Below are 7,396 nucleotides of genomic sequence, written 5' to 3' on the forward strand. Positions count from 1 at the left end.
TTTCCCGCTCTTTTTTCTAACCTCCTGGCTAGAGCTGGCCTGTATCTCCCCTCCTCCGAATCTGAGCTAGAACTTAACCCTTGCCTTTCCTGGGAACAGCCGGTCCCTCCCTGTTGTTCCTCTTGCTCCCTTCTATTAGATTCACTGCTCTCCCTCCCCCCTCGGGGAATGCTTTCTCCCTCTGATGAACTGGAAACTTCTAACTCTTCTAACTCTTCCCTGACACCCTCTTCCCCCGACGGCTCACGGTAGGCTTGGGAGTCACGGGTGGGCATGGCACCATTGCCTCGTGCTGCTGGCTGGAGGAGGCAGGTGGGCAAACAGGGGAGAGGACGGGAAGGAGGCAGGTGAGCAGAGGGGGGTGGGAAGGGGAGAGGAAGGAAGCGGGATCAGTGGGTGCGCTTTTCATTTTGCCTGGAAGACAAGTGCCTGCAGCTCTGCCCCCAGCTGCACCTGAGTGGCTATCCCTCCGCACCCCTCCGCCACTGCCCCTCACAGAGTTATAATTCTCAGAGATCCCTGGGAAGAGAGATTGGCTGTTAAAACACTCTGGAATTATTATTATTTTTTAAAAAAGCAAGCTCAACAAGTTTGGGCTAAACTAAAAAAGGCTCAACCACTCCCCCCCCCCCCCCGCCATCCCATGGCAACCCTACCTAGTAACTCTACATTTCCCAGGATTCTTTCGGGGAAGCCCCAACTCTTTAAAGTGGTATGATACTGCTTTAAATGTATATAAGGCCCTACATAGGGCTAGGCCATGGGTAGGCAAACTAAGGCCCGGGGGGGCAGACCCGGCCCAATCGCCATCTAAATCTGAATCAGCATGCTTTTACATGAGTAGAATGTGTCCTTTTTAAAAAAATGCATCTCTGGGTTATTTGTGGAGCATAGGAATTCGTTCATTCCCCCCCCCCCCCAATATATATATATATATATATATATATATATATATATATATATATATTTCGATCCCCCCACAAGGTCTGAGGGACAGCGGACCAGCCCCCTTCTGAAAAAGTTTGCTGACCCCTGGTCTAGGCAGTGATTTCTTTCTAAAATATGTTTAGGGATATTCTCATTTGGACTCAAGAAAATCACCATATCATTCAAATTGGGGAAAACAAATACAGTAAATGGACCAAAGTACAAAGATTCACAAAATGTTTAGGGTTATGCGTCCCCCTGTGTCCCCTCAGAAAAAAAGCACTGGGGCTAGGATAATGTTGCATTCCATATATCTCTTACATTCACATACATATCGTGTGTGTGTGTGTATCTGTGTGTGTGTGTGTGAGAGAGAGAGAGAGAGATGCACCCCATGCACTGTTACAGCTCTATTTATTGTACAGTGGTGCCTCGCAAGATGAAATTAATTCGTTCTGCGAGTCTCTTTGTCTAGCGGTTTTTTCGTCTTGCGAAGCAACCCTATTAGCGACTTAGCGGATTAGCGCTATTAGCGGTTTAGCGGCCAATAGCGGCTATTAGCGGCTATTAAAGGCTTAACGGATTAGCGGATTAGTGCTAAAAGGCTATTAGCGGTTTAGCGGCTTAGAAAAAGCGGGTGGGGAGTGAAAAAAAATCTCAAGACTCGCAAGACATTTTCGTCTTGCGAAGCAAGCCCATAGGGAAATTCGTCCTGCGAAGCCCATCGAAAAACGGAAAACCCTTTTGTCTAGCGGGTTTTCCGTCTTACGAGGCATTCGTCTTGCGGGGTACCACTGTATTTAACATTAAAACGTTGCTTACAAAATGGGGTGCTACTTTATTTGAATGTTACGTTAAAGCACAAACAGTGCCCATTTTAGTATAGGTTTGTTTAAAAAAAAAAAAAAACACCATTGCAGCAAAACAACTGCAAATTAACAGATGAAGCAACAGCACTTGTAGATCTTGCGATCAGCGCTTCTGCTAAAGCTTTGACCGGCGTGATGGTGCCCTGGAAGCTTCAGTCGCGGTTCTGAGCTCTGGCTGGAAGAGGTTTAAAAGTAAGATCCATCTCCGGACCTTCTATCCATCTCGCTTAGGAGAAAGGAGGAGAAAAGGCTGCTTCGCTCCCCTCCAGCCAGATGGTGCATCTTTCCTGGGTAAATAAATTTTAAGGAAACGATCAAAGGGATGGTTAAATATTAAATAGCTGCCTCCGCTGCCTCAAGGACGAGGCCCAGGAATGCTGCTGCCAAACCACAGGGGTGGGTTCTGCTACTTGATATGCAGGTTCTTGTGTTTATCAGTTGCCATTCAGTCAGATACCTGTACTATTCTGTGAAATAGCAAATCTTAGATGCGAAGCGCTCGGCTGAAATGAATGCAAAGATGACATCACAGAATAACTTTCCTTTTTTCCCCTACACAGAGGGAAATGAAAAAAGACTGCAACAAGGCTGGCTAATAGAAGTAAGTGAAGGGACCAGATTAACAGTTGCAGAAATCAGACGCAGGTGGGATGTTATGATAAGTTCCCTGATTCATCGCCGCTAATAAGAGAAATCAGAATAATAACGGAAAAGGGAAGAAAGGATTGTAGGATCGGTGCGAATATTTATCTGCTCGCAAAGTGACCTTGTGATCCATCCCCGTCATTAATCTGATAGCAAAGAACATGATTGCCACCGTGTGGTTGCTACCAGAAACTATAGTTTAACGTAAATCATTTTTCATAATTAAAATGTAATTAGCTGGCTCCCCTGTTGTCTACGCAGATCTTTTGGTGAGTGCCTGTTCTGCTGCTTAGAGGAATTGCTGCCTCTTCCAAAAAAAAAACAAACCACAAAAGTTAGGAAAGGGGGGAAAAGCTAGAATCAGAGACTCCTTGGGGTGTGTGGCTTTGACAGCAAGCAAGATGGTGGCGTGGCTTGACAGCAGTTTCACGAGTGAATAATTTGGCTTGGGTTAATACTTCGGCAAGGTAATGCTGCGCAGACAATGTAAGTGAAGCCTGAAACTTTTAGAATTAATGCCATTGGCGGCTAATCAGCTTGACAGCTCAGAACTCTTGAGGGAGGCTAAGGACGCCGAGATGGTGAAGGGCAGTTCAACAGCTTGAAAGGCGCAACTTTAAAAGTGGATTGTCAGTGGAAGAAGATCTAGCCGACTTTAGCCAGCAATAGGAGGAGAACTTAGCAAATATCTGTGCTGTGGCTTTGAAAGTGGCCCTGTTGACTCTAAAGAAGGTGCAGGGGAACTTTGGCCCTCTAGAAGTTGCTCCCGTCAGCCTAGTGGCCAGGAATTATGGGAGGATAAGGAGGACCATAAGAAGATCAAACCTCTCCATTCTGAAGGAAATCAGCCCTGAGTGCTCACTGGAAGGACAGATCCCAAAGCTGAGGCTCCAATACTTTGGCCACCTCATGAGAAGAGAAGACTCCCTGAAAAAGACCCTGATGTTGGGAAAGATGGAGGGCACAAGGAGAAGGGGATGACAGAGGATGAGATGGTTGGACAGTGTTCTCAAAGCTACCAGCATGAGTTTGACCAAACTGCGGGAGGCAGTGGAAGACAAGAGTGCCTGGCATGCTCTGGTCCATGAGGTCACGAAGAGTTGGACACGATTAAACGACTAAACAACAACAACACAAGGAGGGCCATGCTCATGATTATAATTTTCTGCTTAGAGGAATAGTAGAGTTGGATGATGGCATGGTGGTAGTGTTGATGGCATGGTTCTTGAAATTTCATTGGACATTCTTGACATCACTGTCAGGAGAAAGAGTGGACTTTCATTGCTGTTTTACTTCAGCCACTGTTGCGTGACAGAGAAATGGAAGCAGAAGGCTGAACTCATATCCTGCCAGGTTCTCAAAACACCCTTTTCTGTCCTTCTAAGGATGTGGATGGAGGATATGGAAGAGAAGAGCTCAATACCAAACATGCAAGGTCCCTCCAAAAATCACTGCTTAGCTACCACTGAGAAAGACAAAGGGAACCATTGAGGACTGAGCCCACCTACATAACCATTAGGAGAAGACAGTGGTGTCTAGTGGTCAAATGCTGGATCAAGGAAGATGCAGGCTCAAATCTCTGCAAATAACGTTTGTAGGTGACTTCAAGCCACTTGCAGTCAAATGAGTCTTCCCACCTGCAATCTGAAGTGATACAGTCCAGATTTGAGTTTACAACCATGGTGAAAATGGCCTGGTTCAACCCATTATATATTACTAGGGAAACTCATTTTGACAAACTCTGAGAAAGGCATTTTTCTTGAATGAACTGTTCTGGCTTCTTATACTATGCCTGGGGGCAGGGGGAGGGCAAGGCAGGGCAGTGCCCAACACCCATGAGAAACCAGTTGAAATAATTTCTTTTTAAAACAAAAGCAAAACCCCTGTAATTTAAAATGAATCTGAACTCTGGTTTTCTGAGTCAAAAGTAATGAATTTAACACTTAACCTGCGCCTCACGGAAACAACTTTCGGCTGCCACAACTTTCCTCTAACCTAACATTTTCCTGTACCTTCATGAGTTTTTCCATCACGCTGTGAGATTCTGCAAAGGACAAGAATAAATATAACCAGTCACCTCAGAATCAAGATTTGAAGGAAAGACATATAACTGCCGCATGGTGTTGCCATGGCAACAAAGGCTCCAACACGATCCTAATCTGCTTATGAATTCCATCTCTGAGATGAACAAAATCAACACAAGAGAAGGAAAGAAAATCTGCTAAGTTGAAGGAAGGTGATGAGGATATTTCAGGTGGGCCATTAATTCCGTGCCCCAGATTTGCGGCATCAACAACCCCTTTCACCTCGGAGCAGCTCTGGACATTACCGAGAAGCAGCAAAGAAACTAGCCATGTGGTGAAAGGCTGATTTGTATCCAGTCCAGGAATGCCATTCATAATCATAGCTGAGTGCAGAGGCATTCACACATTACATTCAGTCAGTGTTTAATCTGCATACCTGTATATATGAACAGTTGGTCTGTGCAGTCATACAGGTATTCACTTGCAACTTTCAACAGGTGTGTAGATTGTGTACCTGTGAATGCAGTATCTGAGCTGTGCAAATCAACAAGTGTGAAAACACTTTCACACAAACGCATGTACACATGAGCAGACGCAGTTTGCACCATGAGAGCCCTTGTGGTGTCGTGGTTGGGTGTTGAACCGAGACCTGGGAGACTCAAAGTTATTCCTCTAGGGTCTTAACCTCTGATAAAAATGGGGTGAGGAATGCATTAGCCACAGTAGAGCAGCCAACTTTCCACAACACTTCTCCTTTACATCTGTGCTACTGACTCTCAAACTTTGGGATTGTTGAAATACCGTATTTTTCGCTCTATAGGGCGAACCTGACCATAGGGCGCACCTAGGTTTTTTTTGGCGGGGGGGGAATAAAGAAAAAAAATATGTGCAGCGCTCCCCGGGCTTCGGGATGCAGGCTGATATCCACAAGCCTTGGGAGCCTGGTGGGAACTCCCGCCGCACTCCGAAGGCTTGCAGAAAGTTTCCTGAAGCCTGGAGACCGAGAGGGGTTGGTGCGTACCAACCCCTCTCGCTCTCCAGGCTTCAGCGAAAGCCTGCATTCGCTCCATAGGACGCACACACATTTCCCCTTCATTTTTGGAGGGGGAAAAGTGCGTCCTACAGAGCGAAAAATACGGTATATACTACAACAGCAACAACAACAACAACATTATATATAATTTTTATTAATTTTTCTGTTTTTCATTTTAGAATACTCATTTAAACATCCTTAAAATATCAATGACTTCTCTTCTTCTCTTTCCATGGTTCATTTTGCATATCATAAATCCCTGCATTTTGTGCATAAACTACTAAACAATTCAGTATTCCTTTATCCATCAAAACTGATTTACACTGTTGAATTTATCTTAACGCTGCCAACGTTTTCAAGTGTACGCAATCCCCCCCCCCCATATATTCAAATAAACATTTTCCAATCTTCTTGTTAAATGTTCGGAAAAGTCAGAAGCCCAAGGCAGTATAAGTTCCTCAACTAAGTTTATTCAGCATTTGTCAGTGACAACAGCTCACTCACAGGAACACAAGAACTAAACTAACTGGACAACACAATAATAAACTTGAGCGTGAACTGACCGTTGACAGTTGAAAGAGCCTGCGCTTACTTGCCATTAGAACATTCGTCTACCAACGCTTATACGATTGGTTAGAATGCGCCTTGTAACATGTGTTAAACCCAATACATAACACTTCTCTAAACGTATGTTCTTCTTGTTATCTTCTTCTATATGTTCAGTCCGCCAGCTGCATGTATTCCATCAGCTTAGGTTGCCGTTCTTCTTTCGTTGGGACCTCACTGGTTTTGCAGAAATATATACAACAACAAAATTAATCAATTTGAGTCGTGGTAGACCCCAAAGTTTTAAGCAATGTGGACTAACGTCGCTTATGTGACCCTTAGGAGCCCTGAAGCTTAAGCTTCATTAGTTTTATACAGGGCCAAAGCGTGGGGGGTGCTGGGGGGGGGAGCCGTGGCCCTGGGCACACAATTTTTGTGGGGGCGCAAACCAGGCATCACCAGTGTGGCCCAACTCAGTGTCAAGGGCCACATTGGCCGGCCGGGCCCCCACCCAATGCCCGCGCACCCATCCCAGGCACTGACAACCGATGCTACGCTGCTGATTTCATAAAAGGTTCACCCCTGCTGGCTTCTTATAGCAGCAGAGATGTACCAGGGAGGAGCTCCTCTACAAGGCGGTGGCAAGGAGATGCCATCTTAGATCATGGGTAGGCAAACTAAGGCCCGGGGGCCGGATCTGGCCCAATCGCCTTCTAAATCCGGCCCGCGGACAGTCCGGGAATCAGCGTGTTTTTACATGAGTAGAATGTGTCCTTTTATTTAAAAGGCATCTCTGGGATATTTGTGGGGCATAGGAATTTGTTTCCAAAATACAGTGGTACCTCTGGATGCGAACGGGTTCCGTTCCAGAGCCCCCTTCACATCCTGAAGCGAACGCAACCCGCGGGTCGCGGTTCGCCGCTTCTGCACATGCGCGTGACATCATTTTGAGCATCTGAGCATGCGCAAGCGGCGAAACCCGGAAGTAACGTGCTCCATTACTTCCGGGTCGCCGCAGAGCGCAACCTGAAAATGCTTAACCCAAAGCTACTTCAACCCAAGGTATGACTGTATAGTCCGGCCCCCGAAAAGGTCTGAGGGTCAGTGGACTGGCCCCCTGCTGAAAAGGTTTGTTGACCCCTGCCTTAGATGATGTAGCAGTAGCAGCCAGAATCACTAACTACTGCATTCTCTCAGGGGCTTCTCACCTCCTAGAGAACTCTATAGTGTGAACCGGAGCTTTGGCTATAAAGAATTTATTCGAGTAGCAGATCTAAAATGGATCGTGGAGAACAGAACCCTTTGCAAACATGCCCCAGATCTTCTCTGTGAGGTTGCTTCTGCTTCCAGCT

The 7,396-nt window shown here is 46.0% G+C and overlaps 1 long non-coding RNA gene across 1 annotated transcript; it reads left to right on the forward strand.

The window, feature by feature from the left end:
- Positions 1-231: 231 nt before the first annotated feature.
- LOC310674057 lies at positions 232-2,511 on the forward strand. The gene is made up of 2 exons (XR_014509365.1): positions 232-347; positions 2,357-2,511. It is a non-coding gene; the product is annotated as an uncharacterized lncRNA (long non-coding RNA).
- The last annotated feature ends 4,885 nt before the right edge of the window (positions 2,512-7,396 follow it).

This window comes from Podarcis tiliguerta (assembly GCF_965153285.1).
Source record: "Podarcis tiliguerta genome assembly, chromosome: 3".
In the NCBI taxonomy this organism is placed as follows: Eukaryota; Metazoa; Chordata; class Lepidosauria; order Squamata; family Lacertidae; genus Podarcis; species Podarcis tiliguerta.